This window comes from Dendrobates tinctorius, unplaced genomic scaffold, assembly GCF_039654945.1.
Source record: "Dendrobates tinctorius isolate UK_male_01 unplaced genomic scaffold, ASM3965494v1 ptg000011l, whole genome shotgun sequence".
In the NCBI taxonomy this organism is placed as follows: Eukaryota; Metazoa; Chordata; class Amphibia; order Anura; family Dendrobatidae; genus Dendrobates; species Dendrobates tinctorius.
Genome location: NW_027361679.1, coordinates 6,861,533 through 6,888,316, shown reverse-complemented (window position 1 = coordinate 6,888,316; position 26,784 = coordinate 6,861,533). Strand labels below are relative to the sequence as shown.

At 47.6% G+C, this 26,784-nt stretch overlaps 1 protein-coding gene across 1 annotated transcript in view; it reads left to right on the top strand.

The window, feature by feature from the left end:
* The window catches only part of LOC141100905 (uncharacterized protein C4orf54-like), a 33,847-nt gene extending 7,741 nt beyond the window's left edge, over positions 1-26,106 (top strand). Inside the window, exon 2 of the mRNA XM_073589668.1 lies at positions 25,523-26,106. The gene's annotated coding sequence lies outside the window, so the exon portion shown is untranslated. The remainder of the gene's footprint in view (positions 1-25,522) is intronic.
* The last annotated feature ends 678 nt before the right edge of the window (positions 26,107-26,784 follow it).

Below are 26,784 nucleotides of genomic sequence, written 5' to 3'. Positions count from 1 at the left end.
AATGCAGCAGCCCCATAGCAGTATAAAATGCAGCAGCCCTATAGCAGTATAAAATTCAGCAGCCACATAGCAGTATAAACTGCAGCAGCCCCATAGCAGTATAAAATGCAGGAGCCCTATAGCAGTATAAAATGCAGCAGCCCCGTAGCAGTATAAAATGCAGCAGCCCTATAGCAGTATAAAATTCAGCAGCCACATAGCAGTATAAAATGCAGCAGCCCCGTAGCAGTATAAAATGCAGCAGCCCTATAGCAGTATAAAATGCAGCAGCCCTATAGCAGTATAAAATGCAGCAGCCCCGTAGCAGTATAAAATGCAGCAGCCCTATAGCAGTATAAAATGCAGCATCCCCATAGCAGTATAAAATGCAGCAGCCCTATGGGAATATAAAATGCAGCAGCCCCATAGCAGTATAAAATGCAGCAGCCCCATAGCAGTATAAAATGCAGCAGCCCCATAGCAGTACAAAATGCAGCAGCCCCATAGCAGTATAAAATGCAGCAGCTCCATAGAAGTATAAAAGGCAGCAGCCCCATAGGAGTATAAAATGCAGAAGCCCCATAGCAGTATAAAATGCAGCAGCCCCGTACCAGTAAAAAATGCAGCAACCCCATAGCAGTATAAAATGCAGCAGCCCCATAGCAGTACAAAATGCAGCAGCCCCATAGCAGTATAAAATGCTGCAGCCCCATAGCAGTATAAAATGCAGCAGCCCCATAGCAGTATAAAATGCAGCAGCCCTATAGCAGTATAAAATGCAGAAGCCCTATAGCAGTATAAAATGCAGTAGCCCCATAGCAGTATGAAATGCAGCAGCCCCATAGCAGTTTAAAATGCAGCAGCCCTATGGGAATATAAAATGCAGCAGCCACATAGCAGTATAAAATGCAGCAGCCCCGTAGCAGTATTAAATGCAGCAGCCCTATAGCAGTATAAAATGCAGCAGCCCCATAGCAGTATAAAATGCAGCAGCCCTATAGCAGTATGAAATGCAGAAGCCCCATAGCAGTATAAAATGCAGCAGCCCTGTAGCAGTATAAAATGCAGCAGCCCCGTAGCAGTATGAAATGCAGAAGCCCCGTAGCAGTATAAAATGCAGCAGCCCTATCTATAATAATAAATGCCCTAACCAGCTTCCAGTTGTAACAACTTCCGTCCAGTTGTAACCGATGACGTCACCACACACACGCACATGTTAACCCTCAACACACCACACCGCCTCAACACACACTCCTCTCACCTTTCACCTCCACTCATGTCCACTCACTCTTTCACTCCACATACCTTCCTTTCTCTCACTCCGTTTCTCATACTCACACCGTCATCGTCGCTGCCCCGACACCTTCCTCCGCCGCCGCGATCCAGGATCCAGACGTTCTCCAGGCCGCCGACATGTTCTTGCGGCGACACCATCTTGGATTTCGTGAAATCCCGCGATATTAAAGATGGCGTCGCCGCAACAACATGTCGCTGGCGTGGACGACATCGGGATCCAAAAAGATGGCGTCGGCGAAATCTCGCGAGATTACGCCGACGCCATTTTGGATCCCGATGTCCACGCCAGCGACATGTTCTTGCGGCGACGCCATCTTGAATATCGCGGGATTTCACGAAATCCAAGATGGTGTCGCCGCAAGAACATGTCGGCGGCCTGGAGAACGTCTGGATCCAGGATCGCGGCGGCGGAGGAAGATGTCGGGGCAGCGACGATGACGGTGTGAGTATGAGAGATGGAGTGAGAGAGAAAGGGTCGTATGTGGAGTGAAAGAGTGAGTGGATGCGAGTGGAGATGGTGAAAGGTGAGAGGAGTGTGTGTGTTGAGGGTTAATATGGCAAGAGGTGTGATGCTATCGCATCCTCCCGATGCGATAGCATCGGGCCATAATCTAGTAGCAGTATAAAATGCAACAGCCCCGTAGCAGTATAAAATGCAGAAGCCCCATAGCAGTATAAAATGCAGCAGCCCCATAGCAGTATAAAATGCAGCAGCCCCATAGCAGTATAAAATGCAGCAGCCCTATAGCAGTATAAAATGCAGAAGCCCTATAGCAGTATAAAATGCAGTAGCCCCATAGCAGTATGAAATGCAGCAGCCCTATGGGAATATAAAATGCAGCAGCCACATAGCAGTATAAAATGCAGCAGCCCCGTAGCAGTATTAAATGCAGCAGCCCTATAGCAGTATAAAATGCAGAAGCCCCATAGCAGTATAAAATGCAGCAGCCCTATAGCAGTATGAAATGCAGAAGCCCCATAGCAGTATAAAATGCAGCAGCCCCATAGCAGTATGAAATGCAGCAGCCCTATAGCAGTATAAAATGCAGTAGCCCCATAGCAGTTTAAAATGCAGCAGCCCTATGGGAATATAAAATGCAGCAGCCACATAGCAGTATAAAATGCAGCAGCCCCGTAGCAGTATTAATGCAGCAGCCCTATAGCAGTATAAAATGCAGCAGCCCCATAGCAGTATGAAATGCAGCAGCCCTATAGCAGTATGAAATGCAGAAGCCCCATAGCAGTATAAAATGCAGCAGCCCCGTAGCAGTATAAAATGCAGCAGCCCCGTAGCAGTATGAAATGCAGAAGCCCCGTAGCAGTATAAAATGCAGCAGCCCCATAGCAGTATAAAATGCAGCAGCCCCATAGCAGTATAAAATGCAGCAGCCCCATAGCAGTTTGAAATGCATGAGCCCCATAGCAGTATAAAATGCAGCAGCCCCGTAGCAGTATAAAATGCAGCAGCCCTATCTATAATAATAAATGCCCTAACCAGCTTCCGGTTGTAACAACTTCCGTCCAGTTGTAACCGATGACGTCACCACACACACACACGCACATGTTAACCCTCAACACACCACACCGCCTCAACACACACTCCTCTCACCTTTCACCTCCACTCATGTCCACTCACTCTTTCACTCCACATACCTTCCTTTCTCTCACTCCGTTTCTCATACTCACACCGTCATCGTCGCTGCCCCGACATCTTCCTCCGCCGCCGCGATCCAGGATCCAGACGTTCTCCAGGCCGCCGACATGTTCTTGCGGGACGCAATCTTGGATTTCGTGAAATCCCGCGATATTAAAGATGGCGTCGCCGCAACAACATGTCGCTGGCGTGGACGACATCGGGATCAAAAAAGATGGCGTAGGCGAAATCTCGCGAGATTACGCCGACCCTATTTTGGATCCCGATGTCCACGCCAGCGACATGTTCTTGCGGCGACGCCATCTTGAATATCGCGGGATTTCACGAAATCCAAGATGGTGTCGCCGCAAGAACATGTTGGCGGCCTGGAGAACGTCTGGATCCAGGATCGCGGCGGCGGAGGAAGATGTCGGGGCAGCGACGATGACGGTGTGAGTAGGAGAGATGGAGTGAGAGAGAAAGAGTCGTATGTGGAGTGAAAGAGTGAGTGGATGCGAGTGGAGATGGTGAAAGGTGAGAGGAGTGTGTGTGTTGAGGGTTAATATGGCAAGAGGTGTGATGCTATTGCATCCTCCCGATGCGATAGCATCGGGCCATAATCTAGTAACAGTATAAAATGCAACAGCCCCGTAGCAGTATAAAATGCAGAAGCCCCATAGCAGTATAAAATGCAGCAGCCCCATAGCAGTATGAAATGCAGAAGCCCCATAGCAGTATAAAATGTAGCAGCCCCGTAGCAATATAAAATGCAGCAGCCCCATAGCAGTATAAAATGTAGCAGCCCCATAGCAGTATAAAATGCAGCAGCCCTTTAGCAGTATAAAATGCAGCAGCCCTATGGGAATATAAAATGCAGCAGCCACATAGCAGTATAAAATGCAGCAGCCCCGTAGCAGTGTAAAATGTAGCAGCCCGATAGGAGTATAAAATGCAGCAGCCCCATAGCAGTATGAAATGCAGCAGCCCCATAGGAGTATAAAATGCAGCAGCCCAACAGCAGTATAAAATGCAGCAGCCGCATAGGAGTATAAAATGCAGCAGCCCCATAGCAGTATAAAATGCAGCAGCCCCATAGCAGTATAAAATGCAGCAGCCCCATAGCAGTATAAAATGCAGCAGCCCCATAGCAGTATAAAATGCAGCAGCCCCATAGCAGTATAAAATGCAGCAGCCCTATGGGAATATAAAATGCAGCAGCCCCATAGCAGTATAAAATGCAGTAGCACTGTAGCAGTATAAAATGCAGCAGCCCTATGGGAATATAAAATGCAGCAGCCACATAGCAGTATAAAATGCAGCAGCCCTATATCAGTATAAAATGCAGCAGCCCTATAGCAGTATAAAATGCAGCATCCCTATAGCAGTATAACATGCAGCAGCCCCATAGCAGTATAAAATGCAGCAGCCCTATGGGAATATAAAATGCAGCAGCCACATAGCAGTATAAAATTCAGCAGCCCCGTAGCAGTATAAAATGCAGCAGCCCTATAGCAGTATAAAATGCAGCAGCCCCATAGCAGTATGAAATGCAGAAGCCCCATAGCAGTATAAAATGCAGCAGCCCCATAGCAGTATGAAATGCAGAAGCCCCATAGCAGTATAAAATGCAGCAGCCCCGTAGCAGTATAAAATGCAGCAGCCTTATAGCAGTATAAAATGCAGCAGCCCCGTAGCAGTAAAAAATGCAGCAACCCCACAGCAGTATAAAATGCAGCAGCCACATAGCAGTACAAAATGCAGCAGCCCCATAGCAGTATAAAATGCAGCAGCCACATAGCAGTATAAAATGCAGCAGCCACATAACAGTATAAAATGCAGCAGCCCCGTAGCAGTATAAAATGCAGCAGCCCGATAGGAGTATAAAATGCAGCAGCCCCGTAGCAGTATAAAATGCAGCAGCCCTATAGCAGTATAAAATGCAGCAGCCCCATAGCAGTATAAAATGCAGCAGCCCCATAGCAGTAGAAAATGCAGCAGCCCCATAGCAGTATAAAATGCAGCAGCCACATAGCAGTATAAAATGCAGCAGCCCTGTAGCAGTATAAAATGTAGCAGCCCCATAGGAGTATAAAATGCAGCAGCCCCATAGCAGTATAAATTGCAGCAGCCCCGTAGCAGTATAAAATGCAGCAGCCCCATAGCAGTATAAAATGCAGCAGCCCTATGGGAATATAAAATGCAGCAGCCCCATAGCAGTATAAAATGCCTTAGCACTGTAGCAGTATAAAATGCAGCAGCCCTATGGGAATATAAAATGCAGCAGCCACATAGCAGTATAAAATGCAGCAGCCCTACAGCAGTATAAAATGCAGCAGCCCTATAGCAGTATAAAATGCAGCAGCCCCATAGCAGTATAAAATGCAGCAGCCCTATGGGAATATAAAATGCAGCAGCCCCATAGCAGTATAAAATGCAGCAGCCCCGTAGCAGTATAAAATGCAGCAGCCACGTAGCAGTATAAAATGCAGCAGCCCCATAGCAGTATAAAATGCAGCAGCCCCATAGCAGTACAAAATGCAGCAGCCCCATAGCAGTATAAAATGCAGCAGCCCCATAGCAGTATAAAAGGCAGCAGCCCCATAGGAGTATAAAATGCAGAAGCCCCATAGCAGTATAAAATGCAGCAGCCCCGTACCAGTAAAAAATGCAGCAACCCCATAGCAGTATAAAATGCAGCAGCCCCATAGCAGTACAAAATGCAGCAGCCCCATAGCAGTATAAAATGCAGCAGCCCCATAGCAGTATAAAATGCAGCAGCCCTATAGCAGTATAAAATGCAGCAGCCCCATAACAGTATAAAATGCAGCAGCCCTATAGTAGTATAAAATGCAGCAGCCCTATGGGAATATAAAATGCAGCAGCCACATAGCAGTATAAAATGCAGCAGCCCCGTAGCAGTATAAAATGCGGCAGCCCTATAGCAGTATAAAATGCAGCAGCCCCATAGCAGTATGAAATGCAGAAGCCCCATAGCAGTATAAAATGCAGCAGCCCCATAGCAGTATAAAATGCAGCAGCCCCATAGCAGTATAAATTGCAGCAACCCCATAGCAGTATAAAATGCAGCAGCCCTATGGGAATATAAAATGCAGCAGCCCCATAGCAGTATGAAATGCAGAAGCCCCATAGCAGTACAAAATGCAGCAGCCCCATAGCAGTATAAAATGCAGCAGCCCCATAGCAGTATAAAATGCAGAAGCCCCATAGCAGTATAAAATGCAGCAGCCCCATAGCAGTATAAAATGCAGCAGCCCCATAGCAGTATAAAATGCAGCAGCCCTATGGGAATATAAAATGCAGCAGCCCCATAGCAGTATGAAATGCAGAAGCCCCATAGCAGTACAAAATGCAGCAGCCCCATAGCAGTATAAAATGCAGCAGCCCCATAGCAGTATAAAAGGCAGCAGCCCCATAGGAGTATAAAATGCAGAAGCCCCGTAGCAGTATAAAATGCAGCAGCCCTATAGCAGTATAAAATGCAGCAGCCCCATAACAGTATAAAATGCAGCAGCCCTATAGCAGTATAAAATGCAGCAGCCCTATGGGAATATAAAATGCAGCAGCCACATAGCAGTATAAAATGCAGCATCCCCGTAGCAGTATAAAATGCGGCAGCCCTATAGCAGTATAAAATGCAGCAGCCCCATAGCAGTATGAAATGCAGAAGCCCCATAGCAGTATAAAATGCAGCAGCCCCATAGCAGTATAAAATGCAGCAGCCCCATAGCAGTATAAAATGCAGCAGCCCCATAGCAGTATAAAATGCAGCAACCCCATAGCAGTATAAAATGCAGCAGCCCTATGGGAATATAAAATGCAGCAGCCCCATAGCAGTATGAAATGCAGAAGCCCCATAGCAGTACAAAATGCAGCAGCCCCATAGCAGTATAAAATGCAGAAGCCCCATAGCAGTATAAAATGCAGCAGCGCCATAGCAGTATAAAATGCAGCAGCCCCATAGCAGTATAAAATGCAGCAGCCCTATGGGAATATAAAATGCAGCAGCCCCATAGCAGTATGAAATGCAGAAGCCCCATAGCAGTACAAAATGCAGCAGCCCCATAGCAGTATAAAATGCAGCAGCCCCATAGCAGTATAAAAGGCAGCAGCCCCATAGGAGTATAAAATGCAGAAGCCCCGTAGCAGTATAAAATGCAGCAGCCCCGTACCAGTAAAAAATGCAGCAACCCCATAGCAGTATAAAATGCAGCAGCCCCATAGCAGTACAAAATGCAGCAGCCCCAGAGCAGTATAAAATGCAGCAGCCCCATAGCAGTATAAAATGCAGCAGCCCTATAGCAGTATAAAATGCAGCAGCCCCATAGCAGTATAAAAGGCAGCAGCCCCATAGGAGTATAAAATGCAGAAGCCCCATAGCAGTATAAAATGCAGCAGCCCCGTACCAGTAAAAAATGCAGCAACCCCATAGCAGTATAAAATGCAGCAGCCCCATAGCAGTATAAAATGCAGCAGCCCATAGCAGTATAAAATGCAGCAGCCCTATAGCAGTATAAAATGCAGCAGCCCTATAGCAGTATAAAATGCAGGAGCCCCATAGCAGTATGAAATGCAGCAGCCCCATAGCAGTATAAAATGCAGCAGCCCTATGGGAATATAAAATGCAGCAGCCACATAGCAGTATAAAATGCAGCAGCCCCGTAGCAGTATAAAATGCAGCAGCCCCGTAGCAGTATAATATGCAGCAGCCCTATAGCAGTATAAAATGCAGTAGCCCCATAGCAGTATGAAATGCAGCAGCCCCATAGCAGTATAAAATGCAGCAGCCCTATGGGAATATAAAATGCAGCAGCCACATAGCAGTATAAAATGCTGCAGCCCCGTAGCAGTATAAAATGCAGCAGCCCTATAGCAGTATAAAATGCAGCAGCCTCATAGCAGTATGAAATGCAGAAGCCCCATAGCAGTATAAAATGCAGCAGCCCCATAGCAGTATAAAATGCAGCAGCCCCATAGCAGTATAAAATGCAGCAGCCCCATAGCAGCATGAAATGCAGAAGCCCCATAGCAGTATAAAATGCAGCAGCGCCGTAGCAGTATAAAATGCAGCAGCCCTATAGCAGTATAAAATGCAGCAGCCCTATAGCAGAATAAAATGCAGCAGCCCCATAGCAGTATAAAGTGCAGAAGCCCCATAGCAGTATAAAATGCAGCAGCCCCATAGCAGTATGAAATGCAGAAGCCCCATAGCAGTATGAAATGCAGCAGCCCCATAGCAGTATAAAATGCAGCAGCCCCGTAGCAACATAAAATGCAGCAGCCCCATAGCAGTATAAAATGTAGCAGCCCCATAGCAGTATAAAATGCAGCAGCCCTATAGCAGTATAAAAGGCAGCAGCCCCATAGCAGTATAAAATGCAGCAGCCTCATTGCAGTATAAAAGGCAGCAGCCCCATAGCAGTATGAAATGCAGAAGCCCCATAGCAGTATGAAATGCAGCAGCCCCATAGCAGTATAAAATGCAGCAGCCCTATGGGAATATAAAATGCAGCAGCCACATAGCAGTATAAAATGCTGCAGCCCCGTAGCAGTATAAAATGCAGCAGCCCTATAGCAGTATAAAATGCAGCAGCCTCATAGCAGTATGAAATGCAGAAGCCCCATAGCAGTATAAAATGCAGCAGCCCCATAGCAGTATAAAATGCAGCAGCCCCATAGCAGTATAAAATGCAGCAGCCCCATAGCAGCATGAAATGCAGAAGCCCCATAGCAGTATAAAATGCAGCAGCCCCGTAGCAGTATAAAATGCAGCAGCCCTATAGCAGTATAAAATGCAGCAGCCCCATAGCAGTATGAAATGCAGAAGCCCCATAGCAGTATAAAATGCAGCAGCCCTATAGCAGTATAAAATGCAGCAGCCCTATAGCAGTATAAAATGCAGGAGCCCCATAGCAGTATGAAATGCAGCAGCCCCATAGCAGTATAAAATGCAGCAGCCCTATGGGAATATAAAATGCAGCAGCCACATAGCAGTATAAAATGCAGCAGCCCCGTAGCAGTATAAAATGCAGCAGCCCCGTAGCAGTATAAAATGCAGCAGCTTCATAGCAGTATGAAATGCAGAAGCCCCATAGCAGTATAAAATGCAGCAGCCCCATAGCAGTATAAAATGCAGCAGCCCCATAGCAGTATAAAATGCAGCAGCCCCATAGCAGCATGAAATGCAGAAGCCCCATAGCAGTATAAAATGCAGCAGCCCCGTAGCAGTATAAAATGCAGCAGCCCTATAGCAGTATAAAATGCAGCAGCCCCATAGCAGTATGAAATGCAGAAGCCCCATATCAGTATAAAATGCAGCAGCCCCGTAGCAGTATAAAATGCAGCAGCCCTATAGCAGAATAAAATGCAGCAGCCCCATAGCAGTATAAAATGCAGCAGCCCCATAGCAGTATGAAATGCAGAAGCCCCATAGCAGTATGAAATGCAGAAGCCCCATAGCAGTATAAAATGCAGCAGCCCCATAGCAGTATAAAATGTCGCAGCCCCGTAGCAACATAAAATGCAGCAGCCCCATAGCAGTATAAAATGTAGCAGCCCCATAGCAGTATAAAATGCAGCAGCCCTATAGCAGTATAAAAGGCAGCAGCCCCATAGCAGTATAAAATGCAGCAGCCTCATTGCAGTATAAAAGGCAGCAGCCCCATAGCAGTATGAAATGCAGAAGCCCCATAGCAGTATAAAATGCAGCAGCCCCGTAGCAGTATAAAATGCAGCAGCCCTATAGCAGTATAAAATGCAGCAGCCCCATAGCAGTATGAAATGCAGAAGCCCCATAGCAGTATAAAATGCAGCAGCCCTATAGCAGTATAAAATGCAGCAGCCCTATAGCAGTATAAAATGCAGGAGCCCCATAGCAGTATGAAATGCAGCAGCCCCATAGCAGTATAAAATGCAGCAGCCCTATGGGAATATAAAATGCAGCAGCCACATAGCAGTATAAAATGCAGCAGCCCCGTAGCAGTATAAAATGCAGCAGCCCCGTAGCAGTATAATATGCAGCAGCCCTATAGCAGTATAAAATGCAGTAGCCCCATAGCAGTATGAAATGCAGCAGCCCCATAGCAGTATAAAATGCAGCAGCCCTATGGGAATATAAAATGCAGCAGCCACATAGCAGTATAAAATGCTGCAGCCCCGTAGCAGTATAAAATGCAGCAGCCCTATAGCAGTATAAAATGCAGCAGCTTCATAGCAGTATGAAATGCAGAAGCCCCATAGCAGTATAAAATGCAGCAGCCCCATAGCAGTATAAAATGCAGCAGCCCCATAGCAGTATAAAATGCAGCAGCCCCATAGCAGCATGAAATGCAGAAGCCCCATAGCAGTATAAAATGCAGCAGCCCCGTAGCAGTATAAAATGCAGCAGCCCTATAGCAGTATAAAATGCAGCAGCCCCATAGCAGTATGAAATGCAGAAGCCCCATATCAGTATAAAATGCAGCAGCCCCGTAGCAGTATAAAATGCAGCAGCCCTATAGCAGAATAAAATGCAGCAGCCCCATAGCAGTATAAAATGCAGCAGCCCCATAGCAGTATGAAATGCAGAAGCCCCATAGCAGTATGAAATGCAGAAGCCCCATAGCAGTATAAAATGCAGCAGCCCCATAGCAGTATAAAATGTCGCAGCCCCGTAGCAACATAAAATGCAGCAGCCCCATAGCAGTATAAAATGTAGCAGCCCCATAGCAGTATAAAATGCAGCAGCCCTATAGCAGTATAAAAGGCAGCAGCCCCATAGCAGTATAAAATGCAGCAGCCTCATTGCAGTATAAAAGGCAGCAGCCCCATAGCAGTATGAAATGCAGAAGCCCCATAGCAGTATGAAATGCAGCAGCCCCATAGCAGTATAAAATGCAGCAGCACTATGGGAATATAAAATGCAGCAGCCACATAGCAGTATAAAATGCTGCAGCCCCGTAGCAGTATAAAATGCAGCAGCCCTATAGCAGTATAAAATGCAGCAGCCTCATAGCAGTATGAAATGCAGAAGCCCCATAGCAGTATAAAATGCAGCAGCCCCATAGCAGTATAAAATGCAGCAGCCCCATAGCAGTATAAAATGCAGCAGCCCCATAGCAGCATGAAATGCAGAAGCCCCATAGCAGTATAAAATGCAGCAGCCCCGTAGCAGTATAAAATGCAGCAGCCCCGTAGCAGTATAAAATGCAGCAGCCCTATAGCAGTATAAAATGCAGCAGCCCCATAGCAGTATGAAATGCAGAAGCCCCATAGCAGTATAAAATGCAGCAGCCCCGTAGCAGTATAAAATGCAGCAGCCCTATAGCAGAATAAAATGCAGCAGCCCCATAGCAGTATAAAATGCAGAAGCCCCATAGCAGTATAAAATGCAGCAGCCCCATAGCAGTATGAAATGCAGAAGCCCCATAGCAGTATGAAATGCAGAAGCCCCATAGCAGTATAAAATGCAGCAGCCCCATAGCAGTATAAAATGTTGCAGCCCCGTAGCAACATAAAATGCAGCAGCCCCATAGCAGTATAAAATGTAGCAGCCCCATAGCAGTATAAAATGCAGCAGCCTCATTGCAGTATAAAAGGCAGCAACCCCATAGCAGTATGAAATGCAGAAGCCCCATAGCAGTATAAAATGCAGCAGCCCCATAGCAGTATAAAAGGCAGCAGCCCCATAGCAGTATAAAATGCAGCAGCCCCATAGCAGTATAAAATGCAGCAGCCCCATAGCAGTATAAAATGCAGCAGCCCTATGGGAATATAAAATGCAGCAGCCCAATAAATTTTTCTTTTCCTGGCCGTCCTCCAGCGTTGTCCTCACCCACGATTCGGCTGAGGCGCACAGCATCGTTTCGGCGTTTGACAGTGACATCATATGTCGGCGACGTGCGTGCTGACGTCAGCTGCCGGCCTGTGATTGGCCTGTGGCTGTTAACTGTTTCCGTGTAGGAGGAATCTCCTGCGCGGCATCAGATTTTAACAGATCGTGTATGCACCGTCTACCGCATACACTGAGAGTTTTACCAGCACATATGATAAGAAAAAAAGGATGATGTAGCCGGAAAAGTCCTTAAAGGGAACCTGTCACTCTGAAAATGCCATGCAATCTGCAGGCCCCATATTATAGAGCAGGGGGCGCAGAGCGGATTGATATACAGTATAGTGTTATGAGAAAACCTTTTTTTGGTCCAGTGGGTTGTCCTATCAGTGACTGACAGCTTTCTTTGTATAACTGTGCATATAGAGATAGCTGTCAGTCACTGACAGGTCCGTCCACTGGAGTGAAAAGCCAAGAAAGAGCAAAGGTTTAAATGATTATATCACAGATTATACTGAATCTTTTCTCACAAATCTATATATCGATCTAATTAGCTCCCCTTCTCTATAACATGAGGCCTGCAGATTGGATGGCATTCTCATGGTTCCTCTGTAGGGTTGAGCAGGTTCGCAGGATGCAGTGTCGAGACACTAGACGAATGGTGGTTTACGAAATTACTTTTATCTAACTTTAGCCGCTGGGCTTGGCTGAATAAAACAAAAATTAAGAACAAAACAAACAGTCCACGCAGGGACTCAACAATCTTAACCAAATATAATGCCACTTAGCCTTCCAGGGACTGCTGGTTTCAGGAGCGTGGCCGCATAGAGGTCGCTGAGGCTGCTGTCTTGAAGTCTCGCTTCCCGGGTAGGAATGGGGCTCAACAGGCCCTGAAGAAAGCGATGACGGTGGGGCGCAACAGGCCCTGAAGACAGCGATGCCGGTGGGGCGCAACAGGCCCTGAAGAAAGCGATGCCGTTGGGGCGCAACAGGCTCTGAAGAAAGCGATGCCGTTGGGGCGCAACAGGCCCTGAAGAAAGCGATGCCGTTGGGGCGCAACAGGCCCTGAAGAAAGCGATGCCGTTGGGGCGCAACAGGCCCTGAAGAAAGCGATGCCGTTGGGGCGCAACAGGCCCTGAAGAAAGCGATGAAGGTGGCGCGCGGTGATGACGCAGTTCTCCAGATGACCTGTAGCCGTCCTTTATCAAGGAGTCACTCCCAAAGTCGGGGTAGCGGGCCTTTTATCTCGCCTGTGACGAGGTTGCGTATCTTCATGCCGGTGACGGCCGGGTCGGCGTGATGGGGGAAGGCTGGGGGGAAGTGTCCAGGCCTCTGTGGCCGGGTAACGGGTAGTCACGGCCACAACCTGAGGTAAAGTTCCTCTCTCACCAAGGCGGGGGGCAGCAGGGATGATTCTCTCAGAACGGGGGCAGGGAGCAGTCTCTCGGAACGGTCTCTCACGTCTCTCTCGTCGGTAAATCACCAACTTTCTCCTCACAGGCTCCTCTCGGTGCCCTTGCAAGTCACCCTGTGTCCTGCCTTTACTCTCACTCTCTCCCAACTGCCACTGCCGACCGTCCCCTGCTCCTTTTACCCTAGCCCCGCCCCCTGTCGCCCTGACAACCTCAGTCGCATGTCTCCCTTTGTAATCCTCCTGATGTGATTCCTTCAATAACCCTGATGGCGGTCCCCCTGGTTCCGGCCCGAACACTATATGGGGGTCCTCCTTCCAACATTCCCCCACCCTGTAAGCTCGCCAGTCCTCGGGCGAGGGCGTCATTCTATTGAGATTGGCCTGTAAGGGTGTCGATATTCGTTGCCATACGAACTGGTCTTGTTCATACCGTTCGGGGGGTTTGCCGGCTGTTGACCGCTCGGAGCGTTTAAGTTCTACTGGGGTGAAATCTTCTGGGGTGGTGGACATTGGGGGGCTGCAAGATGCAGGCGGGTTAATTGGGTCAACTGGTTCATTATTGAGTGGAGGGCCTTTGGGGTTTGGAGGGACATCCTCGTCGTCCGAGTCCCAGCATCTGGACTCCGGTTCGGATGTCAACGGGATGGGTTCCAGTTGTTTCGGGTCAGTGGAAATACACGGGCGCAACATATTACGATGCACAATACGGGTGGGCACTGTTTCATCCTGCTCGGGCCGTATTTCGTACACAGGTCCTTCTGGGTGGATACGGCGTAATACCCGATAAGGACTCTCTTCCCAACGTGGCTCCAGTTTGTTCTGGGGGCGTTGATCCAGTACCAGCACACGGTCTCCGCTTTGGAGATGGGGAGGGGAAGTTGTATTCTTTCCTGGGTGTTCCCAGTCTTGGAGTTTGGTATGTACAATTCGGTGAAGAGTTTGCAGCCTGTGGCGATGATTTCTGACCCAGGACGACACTCCGGTCCAGGGCTGAGGCTCTTCGGGGTCCAACTCTACCTCCGTGATTCCTTTACCCTCTCGTCCAAACAGCAGGGAATAAGGCGTATAGCCCGTAACTCGATGTACCCGGTTATTATAAACCCATACTAGTTCAGAAACATATTCAGGCCAACAAGCTTTCTTGTCACTCTCCAGAGTACGCAGCATTTGAATCAATGTCCGATTAAATAGTTCACAAGCCCCATTTCATTGCGGGTGATACGGTGTGGTCCGGGATTTGTCAATCCCATAGAGATGATGTAGTTCCTCCATAACTTTCCCCAAAAAACATGCTCCCTGGTCGGAATGTGTAAGTTGAGGACAGCCGTACACTTATATAAAGTTTCTGCAAATTGCGGAGGCGGCCGACAGTGAACAGTGACAGTGACCACAGTGAACTTGGTGAAATGATCCACCATAACGAGGCAGTGTTCGTATCCCTGGAATGCAGGACCAATGGTCAGATAATCCACCATCAGAAGCTCAAGGGGTGCTGAAGTCACAATAGTCTGTGTTGCGGCTCTCTGAGCGGTCGGTTTGGCCAATTCACATAAGCGGCAGGTACGGCAAATTTCATCCACAACAGCCGACAACCGTGGGTGATAAACTTTCTGTTGTAGCCATTGCAAAGTCTTTTTAACTCCAAAGTGGGCCCCTTTTTCGTGAGCCTCTCGAGCCAGTTCGTGTAGTTGAGCTCCAGGCGTAACCACCTGCCACACAGTCGTTGAGGTTGTTTGCGACGTGAATTTACGGTACAGTAGTCCCTTTCGGATAATCAGTCTCTCCCATTGTCGCAGCATCAGCGACAGGTCTTGGGTCAAAGTTTGCCGTTGAGTACCAGTGGGTAATTGACCAGCGGCGACCCATGTCCGGAGAAGTCCAATTTCTTCATCTTCTTGTTGTTGTTGTATCCACTTATCCCGAGATTGTTCCAGAATGCCCCTGTGGGCCTCTGGGGAAGATACTTTTGAATCAACATTGGTGAGCACGGCAGCGGTGAGAGCGAACGGTATTTCTTCCCCTTCTAATTCTTCGTCTCGATTCTGTCCGGGAGTTGTATGTCGAATCCTGGAGAGGGCATCTGCATGGACATTCTCGGCCCCTCTTTTGTAGATAATCTTATAATTGTACTTCGCCATCCGGGCCACCCATCACTGCTCCAAAGCCCCCAACTTGGCGTTTTCCAGATGTGCCAGTGGGTTGTTGTCAGTTTGCACTACCACCTCGGAGCCCGCTAGGTAGTTTGCGAATCTCTCCGTCATAGCCCACACCACTGTGAGGAGCTCGAGCTTAAAAGAGCTGTAATTGTCAGGGTTACACTCGGAGTCATGGAGTGAGCAACTTCCATATGCGATCACTCTCTCCCGGCCATCCTGAACCTGTGACAACACAGCCCCCAGCCCATGAAGACTCCTGTCAGTGTGCAGGATAAACGGCTGAGAGAAATCCGCATAAGCCAACACTGGGGCATCCGAAAGTGCAGCCTTGAGGTCTCGGAAGGCCTCTTCTTGAGGGTGTTGCCACTGGATTTTTCGCCCATTGGCCCCAGCGGGAGCCCCATTCAGCAGGTCATGCAGGGCTCGAGCTGGACATGCAAAATTCTTTACGAAGCGACGGTAATATCCAGCTAACCCCAGAAAAGCCCGCACGTCTTTCACCGTCTCGGGGGTAGGCCATTCCTGGATAGCAGCAATCTTCTCCCGGGATGGCCTCACACCCTCTGCCGAAACGACATGACCCGGGTACTCTATCTGAGAGCAAAATAGGTGGCATTTCTGAGGCTTCACCTTCAACCCGTACTTTTGCAGCCAGCTGAGTACTTGTCCCAACCGCTTCAGGTGGTCCTCGAAGGAGGCGGCATAGACAATGATGTCGTCCAGGTAGATCAACGTGGCCTCAAAATTAAGATCCCCTAGACATCGCTCCATCAATCGCTGAAAGGTCCCAGGGGGCATTGGCCAGCCCGAATTGCATCCGATTAAACTCAAACAGTCCCATGGGCATTATGAACGCCGTCTAAGCTCTGTCCTCTTCTGACATGGGCCCCTGCCAGTACCCACTGGCCAAGTCCAGGGTCAAAAAATATGTTGCCTTGCCCAATGCAGACAGAGATTCTTCTATGCGGGGCAATGGGTATGAGTCTTTAATAGTGCAAGCATTCAGTTTACGATAATCCACACAGAATCGTAGTGTACCATCTTTCTTCCGGACTAACACGATGGGGGCCGCCCAGGGGCTTTGACTTTCCCGTATCACCCCTTTTTGCAGCATTTGAGCCAGCAAAGTTTTCACCTCTTGATAGAGTTGTGGCGGAATCTGTCGATATCGTTCTCGGATAGGGGCCGCTCCTGCTGTGGGGATCTCATGAGTGATGGCGGTGGTACCAGGTCTGTGGAGTCGGAGTCGGAGTTAGTTTTGGTCGGAGTCGGTAGAAATGTACCGACTCCGACTCCAGCTTTAAAAAAAATGTATTAATATTTCATAATTGAACTTTCATATGAATTTTATAAATGTTACTCAAATATACACTCACTGGCCACTTTATTAGGTACACCTGTCCAACTGTGTGTTAAGACTTAATTTCTAATCAGCCAATCACATGGCGGCAACTCAGTGCATTTAGGCATGTAGACATGGTCAAGACAATCTCCTGCAGTTCAAACCGAGCATCAGTATGGGGAAGAAAGGTGATTTGAGTGCCTTTGAACGTGGCATGATTGTTGGTGCCAGAAGGGCTGGTCTGAGAATTTCAGAAACTGCTGATCTACTGGGATTTTCACGCACAACCATCTCTAGGGTTTACAGAGAATGGTCCGAAAAAGAAAAAAAATCCAGTGAGCAGCAGTTCTGTGGCCGGAAATGCCTTGTTGAAGCCAGAGGTCAGAGGAGAATGGGCAGACTGGTTCGAGCTGATAGAAAGGCAACAGTGACTCAAATTGCCACCCGTTACAACCAAGGTAGGCAGAAGAGCATCTCTGAACGCACAGTGCGTCGAACTTTGAGGCAGATGGGCTACAGCAGCAGAAGACCACACTGGGTACCACTCCTCTCAGCTAAGAACAGGAAACTGAGGCTACAATTTGCACAAGCTCATCGAAATTGGACAGTAGAAGATTGCAAAAACGTTGCCTGGTCTGATGAGTCTCGATTTCTGCTGCGACATTCGGATGGTAGGGTCAGAATTTGGCGTAAACAACATGAAAGCATGGATCCATCCTGCCTTGTATCAACGGTTCAGGCTGGTGGTGGTGGTGTCATGGTGTGGGGAATTTTTTCTGGTCACTCTTTGGGCCCCTTGGTACCAATTGAGCATCGTTGCAACGCCACAGCCTACCTGAGTATTGTTGCTGACCATGTCCATCCCTTTATGACCACAATGTACCCAACATCTGATGGCTACTTTCAGCAGGATAATGCGCCATGTCATAAAGCTCGAATCATCTCAGATTGGTTTCTTGAACATGACAATGAGTTTACTGTACTCAAATGGCCTCCTCAGTCACCAGATCTCAATCCAATAGAGCATCTTTGGGATGTGGTGGAACGGGAGATTCGCATCAGGGATGTGCAGCCGACAAATCTGCGCCAACTGTGTGATGCCATCATGTCAATATGGTCCAAAATCTCTGAGGAATGCTTCCAGCACCTTGTTGAATCTCTGCCACGAAGAATTGAGGCAGTTCTGAAGGCAAAAGGGGGTCCAACCCCTTACTAGCATGGTGTACCTAATAAAGTGGCCAGTGAGTGTATATGTTCTATCAAACTATGAACAACAGTGATAAGCAGTTCTTCTGGAGATAGAGACATTTCTTACTTCTTGTGTGTCACTGTTCTCCACTGCCCTTATCTAATCTTATACTTGGTTAACCTCATGCTGCCCCAACCCCCCTACTTACAATGCATGAAACGGAAAGTGAAAATGTGTTGCAAATTCTTAGTAGTAAAGCTTCTCCTCTAGACTAGATCATACTAGGTGTGCGTCTTCCAAGCATCTCACAGCTGCCTGCTACTCAGAAGAGGAAGACTGTAAGAAGTATTATCCTTTCAACAAACTTTGCATCAGTTAACTGTGAGTACATGAGGAATAATAACAGTATTACTGACCACTATATCAGTTGTACGACCTGGCAATAATTTTGTACAATTGTTTTTAGGAAAAACAATTGTCATTTGGATTGTGAATGCAGAATTAAAAACCTGAGAATGTCAAAGAAGCATCACATTAAATCAGCTGTATTTGAACATTTCACCATCACTCAAGATAGAAAACATTATGTCTGTCAGTGTATGACAAATGATCCAGACGAAAACAAATGCTGTGAAGCCAAGATGAGTGCATATTCAGGCAAAGATAAAAATGCTCCTACCAGAGCTTCTAATCTAAAGAGACATTTACAGCGCTTTCATCCAGAAGTACTGAAAGCAGTGGATGAGAAAGACTGCATCCAAACCAATGAACCAGTGCCCAGCTCTTCCAGCCAAACAAAGGAGCAGAGAACTTTGCAGCCATCAGTTGCAAGATATTTTGTCAGTGACAAAGTTACTGTGACAATGACAGTAGATACATTTAAAAAACAGATCATAGAGCTTGTTGTAAAGGATAGTGTGCCTATTTCATTATTTTCACGACCAGCTTTTATGTGTCTGAATGGGGAAATGGCCCGCAAGCTTGGTGTTTCTCTGGAGAGAGAGAGTATTAGAAAATTAGTAATCGAAGAAGCTTTTAAACAAAAGGAAGAACTTAAAAAAACTCTCAAGGGACGCTTTCTGTTTCTTAAAATGGATGCCTGCACACGTCACAGAGTGAACTATTTTGCCATCAATGTCCGATTTGTTTGTGACAAAAATGAAATAGTTACCAAGACATTGGCAGTAAAAGACACCAAAGCTCATCACACCAGTGAGTTTCTCCAGGTCTTGGTGGAAAAGGTTCTGCAAGACTATGAACTTAAAAAAGAGCAAGTTCTTTCTGTCGTAACTGACAATGCTTCAAATATGATAAGTACTATTAAGCTAATGAATGAGAGTAATGATGGTGACCAGCAGCTAGAAGAACATTCTGGGTCCACAGACACAGAAATGTTTGAAATAGAGTAACACAGTATTGTAACTGAGGAGCAAACTGAAGTTGCTTCAGATGAACAGCAACATGATAGTTTAGATGATCTTGTTGAAACTGTGTCAATATGTTCTTTCATTCATCACATGCGCTGTGTTGTGCATACGCTACAGCTGGCTATAAGAGACAGTCTGCAAGAAGGACATGCTGCTGCACTGATTGGCAAGGTGAGAAAATTGGCTACTGTTGCCAGAACCCCTAAAGATGACTCAATTTTGAAGAGACGTGCTGGAAAAGGGGAAATTATTGATCAAGCCACACGATGGGGCAGTACTTACTTAATGATTCAGCGCTTGGTTGAACTGAAAACCTTTCTTGTAGACATGGCTAACCCTCAACTGACGCTAAATGAAAGTCAGTGGAATCAGGTGACTGAGCTGGAAAAATTGCTAGAGCACCCATTTACAGTGACTAAAAAATTACAAGCAGAGGACTTAACTCCAGGTATTTTCTTAAAGGAGTGGAAGAACCTGATGTTTCGCCTGTCCCAAAGAGGAGGGTTAATTGCAAGTGGCATTGCTACATCAATGAAATAAAGAGAGGAGCTACTATTACAAAATAACATTCTTTTGGCAGCTGTTTATGTAGACCCAATGCATCGGATTCTTCTAGATGATCAACAGCTAAGTAAAGGAAAATAAGCTCTGTTTGAAATAGCAGTAAGGATGAAAGGGTTGCAGAACAGTCAGGAGGAACAAGAAGAATTTGGTCGTCCTGCCACATCTTCACCCTCATCATCAACTGATGAAGAATTTAATTTCGAAAAATATTTGGATCACAAGGACCGTGCAAAGCGTTCCCGCATAGAAGAAGAGTCATCCCCATCAAGGAACACAGCCAGTACATTTCAGCAGAATTTTTCATGTGCACTAAAAGAAATTGAGAAATTTGACCGTTCATCAAAAATAACAGTGCAACAAGCGATTCCTCTGTATCCTGACATTGTCAGAGATGTTGCCCGAGTGGTTACTGCTTTGCCACCAACACAAGTTAGTGTAGAGAGGTTGTTCTCTGCTCTCAAAATAATTAGATCAGATTTGAGGGCATCCATGAAGGAGGATCTGACAGAGGCAATACTTTTTCTGAGGACAAATTTATAGATTTCTTCTTATTAACTGCATAAAAGTGTTTATTGCATATTTACTTACAGTTTAGAAAAGTTTATAAAAGTTATTTGCTATATTCTAATTGTATTCTAATAAATGTAGTTTTTGCTCTAAGTGGTCTGATTACTTATATGATGGTGAGAAACTGAATAAGCATGATGTTTAACATTTTACAACAGTAAATTTGTTATGAATTGGCCATTTATGAAGGAGTCGGAGCCGGAGTCGGAGTCGGAGCCTGATAAAATCCAGGAGTCGGAGTTGGAGTCGCAACTGTGGCTTACCGACTCCACAGCCCTGGGTGGTACACCCAAAGTCGTCCTCATGGCTAGCAAATACTTCATGGTACTGTCCCAGCAATGCTTTTACTTGTGAAAGTTGGGCTGCAGTTAGTCCAGAAAGCTCAGCCCGCATCTGCTCCAAGATATTTCGGCCTTTCTCTTGTGTCGAGACTTCGTGGGCCTGTAAGGTTCGTATTGTTACCTCCCAAGGATCCCCGGGGTGTACTCGTAATTGAACCGCAGGAGCGGGCAGCACTTCTTCTAAAGGCTTTACTAGTTTAGCCAGTACAGTCCGTGCTTTCAAAATGGTATCTCGGCCTTCAAGGTTAACGCTGCGTACCAGGACGGTTCCTTTTTGCACCGTAGCGAGGGAACGGGCCACCAGTATGCCAGGAGGCAAGTGCTCTGAGTGACACGGCTCCACCTGCACCTCCACGCCCTCCAAAGGTATCGGGGCCCGAATTGGCAGGGCCACCACTGTCTGTCCAGGAGGCAGCACAAGCAGGGGTGCCGCTGACGCGATGACCTTGCGCAGAGCCTCACCCTCCTGGCAGTCCCGATGCACCCTCGCACCAGCTGCTGGAATACCTGTCCCTGAGCTGTGCGAGAACCCCACTGCTTCAGTGTCCTTTGTGTGGGATCATTAAGCAACAGGTTACCAAACTCTTTTAAAATATTCATGCCTAGGGTGACGGGGTGTCGTCGATCAGCTTCTCCTTGAGTCAGCACCACCCCTCTGCGGCCAAGGGGTTTACCGCACAACGTCACCTGCACCCACACTACCCTGGCAACCGGGACCGGCAGTTGGTTGGCGGCTACTAGTCTAATCATGGGCCCCCACTGAGGCCTTGCTGCCTCCGGAAAGTTTCGTTGAAAGTACGCTGCGGGCATAGTGGTTACTTGTGACCCCGTGTCCACCAGACACCGGACGGCCCGGCCCTCTACTTCTGCCCAAACTACCGGACACTTTGCTACCAAATCTTCGGGACTTCCACCACCCCTAGTTGTGGTTTTCGGCTCCGAGCGGCGTCCCCCCAGCCCGGAGCCCTTTAGTTTAATGGCCGCCGGGGTGGGTATCTCCCACGCCGCGGACACTCTCGGGCGAAGTGGCCTGGTTCTCCACACTCATAACACCGGGCCGGTATAGACTAACCACCCCGCGGAGAACGTGACCCCCAGGGACCGGGATTAACTCTAGGTCGTCCAGTCTCCGGTTCGGTTCTTCTCTTTACTTCAGCCAACTTGCTCTTAATGTTTTTCAATTCTCGCTTCATCTCCTCCACCCACTGAGGTTCCCCAACTGTGTTCGAGGAGGCCTCCACACCTCGGACCTTCCCCACGGGGACCGCCATCCCTTGCTCTTGCTCCCGTACCCGGGCCTGACTTCCCACTTCTGAAAAGTCTATTTGGGGATTCATTCTGATCTGTTACCGTAATGCCTGCTTTATCAGTGGATCTCGCAGTCCAGTCACCAGTAGGTCACGTAGGGTAAGGTCAACAGGTCCTACCCCTACCCCGTCTTTTCTTTCAATAGCCGTATGCAATTCTTGGAGTACATTCATATACTGAGTAATCGTCTCCCCCTCTGCCTGCATCCGACTAAACAGACGGGTCCTTAACTCTCCCACATTAGTGGGATCACCGTGGGTCTGTTCCACTATCTGCAACACCTTTTCAAAAGTGTTGCGGTGCCCCGGAGGTTTCAACATCACTGACCTCCGCACCTCCCCGTCTAGAGTCATGAGTGCCACTTCAGCTTCCAAGTCAGGGGTCATTGGGTGCATCCGAAAGAGCCCCCGCATTCGCTCTGTCTAGCTCCATAGCATAGTATTGGAGCCGGAGAATCTAGGCAGGTTGTTCAGCATGGCCCCCAATGAAATGCTAGTACGGGGGCCATCATTATCTACGGAGTATACAGCTTCCCCCTGACCTGGGCCACCACCGTCCACGCTCGGAGACTGCATCCTGCCGACTACGCCAAGTGTAGGGTTGAGCAGGTTCGCAGGATGCAGTGACGAGACACTAGACGAATGGTGGTTTACGAAATTACTTTTATCTAACTTTAGCCGCTGGGCTTGGCTGAACAAAACAAAAATTAAGAACAAAACAAACAGTCCACGCAGGGACTCAACAATCTTAACCAAATATAATGCCACTTAGCCTTCCAGGGACTGCTGGTTTCAGGAGTGTGGCCGCATAGAGGTCGCTGAGGCGGCTGTCTTGAAGTCTCGCTACCCGGGTAGGAATGGGGCTCAACAGGCCCTGAAGAAAGCGATGACGGTGGGGCGCAACAGGCCCTGAAGACAGCGATGCCGGTGGGGCGCAAGAGGCCCTGAAGAAAGCGATGCCGTTGGGGCGCAACAGGCCCTGAAGAAAGCGATGCCGTTGGGGCACAACAGGCCCTGAAGAAAGCGATGCCGTTGGGGCGCAACAGGCCCTGAAGAAAGCGATGCCGTTGGGGCGCAACAGGCCCTGAAGAAAGCGATGCCGTTGGGGCGCAACAGGCCCTGAAGAAAGCGATGAAGGTGGCGCGCGGTGATGACGCAGTTCTCCAGATGACCTGTAGCCGTTCTTTATCAAGGAGTCTCTCCCAAAGTCGGGGTAGCGGGCCTTTTATCTCGCCTGTGACGAGGTTGCGTATCTTCAGGCATGTCTCCCTTTGTAATCCTCCTGATGTGATTCCTTCAATAACCCTGATGGCGGTTCCCCTGGTTCCGGCCCGAACACTATATGGGGGTCCTCCTTCCCACACCTCCTTCCCTATAGCAAGCTGCTGACAGGCAGGACAGCATTATGCTCGTGGCAGGATTCCTCTACTGTATTCTTGTATTTACATGGCTGAAAAGGAAATCCAAGTTTTTCTTTACATGTATATGAGCTGTTAATATCTCTGGGCTGGACATAGATCTCCTTAAGATCTGCCTTCAGATAAAATAAAAGGGTGCATTACCTGTGTGAGACACGTAACTAATACGGTAGGACTACACCCTGGCACTGACTAACAGCCAGCTCTGCACTGATGAGCTGGCTGTCAGTCAATGCCAGGGTGTGAGGCCATGCTGGCTGCGCCTCTGTGACCAGAAGTCAGAGGTTGTGGGGAAGAATTAAGTTCATATCCTCGTGGTAGCCGGGCTCTCAGAACGCAAACCCAATATTTGCAGGTTAGTAGTGTTCGGGGACATGACAAGTTCCCTTTAATGGTGTCCTGTGTCAGTTATAATCACACACAGCTCTGCAGTGAGATTAGGAGAATAGAGAGCGGCCATTGTATATCACACTGGTAACGTACCCTTTTATTTAAAATAAGCTCTGGAGGCAGATTCTCAGGGAGATCTATGTCCAGCCCATAGGTCTGAACAGCTCATTTACATATAAGAAAAATGTGGATTTCCCTGGAATAAGACATTGCAGATATCAAAGTATAATTTTATTCAGCTTCCTATATGGACGGCTTAGGAGGGTTGATCCTACTGACAGGTTCCCTTTATTAGATGCACTCAATGTTATATATGGCATGATAATTTGACCCACGTCTACCCTGAGACTAGGTGAATAACTAATCAGTCATAACTGTATTTCTAGATAAGTTTGTATTGTTGGATCCTTTATATTATTTACTGTTTGTATATTATGACTGAGAGACCCAAAATACAAATATTTAGAATTATAATACAATATAGTAAGTATATTAGAACTGTAAAATAGGGCGGACATATCATTGGTGCAACCTGTGCAGCCACACAGGGGACCAAGAGGTAAAAAGGCCCATTTCTACCTCCAAAGCAGGTGAAATTGTGTATTGTGATGCACTATTGGACCACAAAGGGCCCATATAGTGTTCTTGCGCAGGGGCCCTTTTCTGTCTGTGTCCGCCTTTAGTAAGATCTCATTCATGTAGATTAGTTTTGTGAAGGGAGAAGTGCAATGATTCACCCACCATGCACCCGACGCGCGTTTCACAGATGCTTCGTCAGGGGGGATTTTTGGTTTGATATTCCAGACCTCCTTCAGGCTAGAGGATAGCATTGTATAGAGTTGTGTGTGGAAGCACTGAAGGGGTGTGAATCCTGACACTAATGGAAGGCGCTCCATCAGAGATCATTAGGCTATGTGCACACGCTGCTGATTCACCTGGGTCTTTTTCCGCACGGATCCGCAGGTAAAAACGCAGGTAAAGTGACCTGCGGTTTGGCCTGCGGTTTCACACCTCTACTATGTTAAAGATGTGAAACCGCTGTGGAATCCGCCCAAACAATTGACATGCTGCGGTTTGTAAACCGCAGCAAAACCGCGTGGAAAAGACCGCAGCATGAGCACAGCAGTTTTGAAATGCCATTGGATAACATGGTACTGTACCATGTCTGCGGAACCGATGCGTTTCCGCAGGGCCAAAACCGCTGCGGAAGCGCAGCAGAATCCGCAACGTGTGCACACAGCCAACTAAAGCTCTATGAACCTTCAGTGACCCACTTTTCCCCAAAGGATTACTCCATCTCATAAAATGACATAGTCCACGGATATACGATCACTTTATGTTCAATGGTGGTCTAACGTCTTGGACCCCCACGATCCTGAGTATGAAAGCGGCCCAGTGCTGGTGTAGGGCTGAATCCTCTTCACTTTGTTTTCCTGCCCAGTGACACCCAATCACCTGGAAGTGCAGGGAATAGGGTGACCAACATTTCCTTGCAAGTTACCTAAAGTGATACTGTGCCCAGGAGAGTTACGCTGTGAGGGCACCCATTAGCTGGCCACAGCTTCCCTTACCCCAATACGTTGGTATAAGCGAGTAGCACTGTATGGCGAGTGTGAAGAGCTTAGCCTTTATTATTGTTTTTCTCACTTTACTTTTCCATATCTCCTTACAGTGAATTTGTCTGCTGATTCGGACCAAGTTCCACATTATGTTGCAGGGTGTGGGACTTGCAGGAACATTGGTGGGCCCTACGGACGCCTACAAGATAAGCTTTGCACACACACTGTGAAACAAAGCGGAGAGTCATTGATGGACAACACGAGGTGGAGACAGAAAGTCATCACAGCTGATGGATTGTGTGAGTTTGGGTTCGTAGCTAGCATAGTTAGATTTCCATTGGAGCCCTAGCTGGTCTTCTAATTAGTGTACTTTTTCATAAGCTCGTATGTGTATTTCTTTTTCGCAATGTTTCTTTGGAGTATGGATTATTGCAGGAAAACATGGATCTGTTAGGGGAGCTTTGTTTGCCATGACATTAATGCTTTCAATGTATTACTGTCCTTATGTACTTTTGGGCATTAGAAACACTGAGTCTGATTGATATTCGTAGTGAAACTAGTAGGTAGGCCACCATGTACACCATGTCAGATTGCAGCTACTGTGGGTTTTCTATGCTGCAGGCAGGTACCTCATTCATTTATGGATATAATTGCCATAAACTTGAAGAATCACATCTGTCTCTGGCAAATCACTGTCACACGGGTAATATCTTATGCCTTAGGCTAGTTTCACACTAGCGTATCTACACGCAGCGTACGGTGCCGCTAAGCCCCGCCCCCTGCCGCGCCCCCTCCGGTCATCTCCTCCTACTAGCGCACATCGCTGCATGCGATCTGCGCACCCTATCTTTAGCATAGGGTGCGCAGACCGAGCGCTAGTAGGATTTTGCGTGCGCTGCGCCCTTTTGACGGTGCGCCGAACACACCATGTTGCATTTTGGTGCGCTCGGCTCACCGTCAAAAGGGCGCAGCGCACGCAAAATCCTACTAGCGCACGGTCTGCGCACCCTATGCTAAAGATAGGGTGCGCAGATCGCATTCAGTGATGTGCGCTAGTAGGAGAAGATGACCGGAGGGGGCACGGCAGTGGGCGGGGCTTAGCGGCGCCATGCGCTGCGTGTAGATACGCTAGTGTGAAACTAGCCTTTCTGCATGCTGATTTCTATACATGCTGATGTATGCAGAGGACAAGCTGATGTCTACGTATGTAGAAACATTGCTGCAAAGCACTTACCAAGAAAATAGTGTCTGATCTATTTATGTACAAGCAACCACGGCTCATTTAGTGGCCAGACTGGTAGAAATCTCCCAGGAGTATATTAGTGCCCCATATATTTACATTAGAAATATATGTGATGTATGTGGATCATGGCTG